The 328-nt window shown below is 40.2% G+C and overlaps 1 protein-coding gene across 2 annotated transcripts in view; it reads right to left on the bottom strand.

The window, feature by feature from the left end:
- Positions 1–328, bottom strand: part of Snap25 (synaptosome associated protein 25) — a 76548-nt gene that overhangs the window by 12832 nt on the left and 63388 nt on the right. The gene's annotated exons all lie outside the window — the stretch shown is intronic.

The raw sequence follows: 328 nt of genomic DNA, 5'->3' as shown, positions 1-328 counted from the left end.
GAGAGAGAGAGGGAGAGAGAGAGAGAGATTGAGATTACAATGCATTGTCCAGGTGGATGCATTGCTGTAGACCGCTGCTGCTGCCCTAAGTAGATATGGGTGGAAGGAAATGAACAAGAACGATGCTCAAAATAGTTTGCAGTTCAGACAGGATGAGATGGGATCAGAAGGTCTGTTTGATTTTGCACATCCAGGGAAACAGCATAGTGTATTGATTCAAATACCAATGAAACCAAAGAGAAAGAAAAACCAGATGTTAATTTATGTTTAAGGGGTTGCCATTCAATGCATCTAGACAGATTATCTACCTTGATTTTCAAAGTATCAA

The sequence above is a fragment of the Mastomys coucha genome, unplaced genomic scaffold (genome assembly GCF_008632895.1).
Source record: "Mastomys coucha isolate ucsf_1 unplaced genomic scaffold, UCSF_Mcou_1 pScaffold15, whole genome shotgun sequence".
NCBI classification, from domain to species: Eukaryota; Metazoa; Chordata; class Mammalia; order Rodentia; family Muridae; genus Mastomys; species Mastomys coucha.
This window is presented reverse-complemented; position numbering and strand designations above follow the sequence as displayed.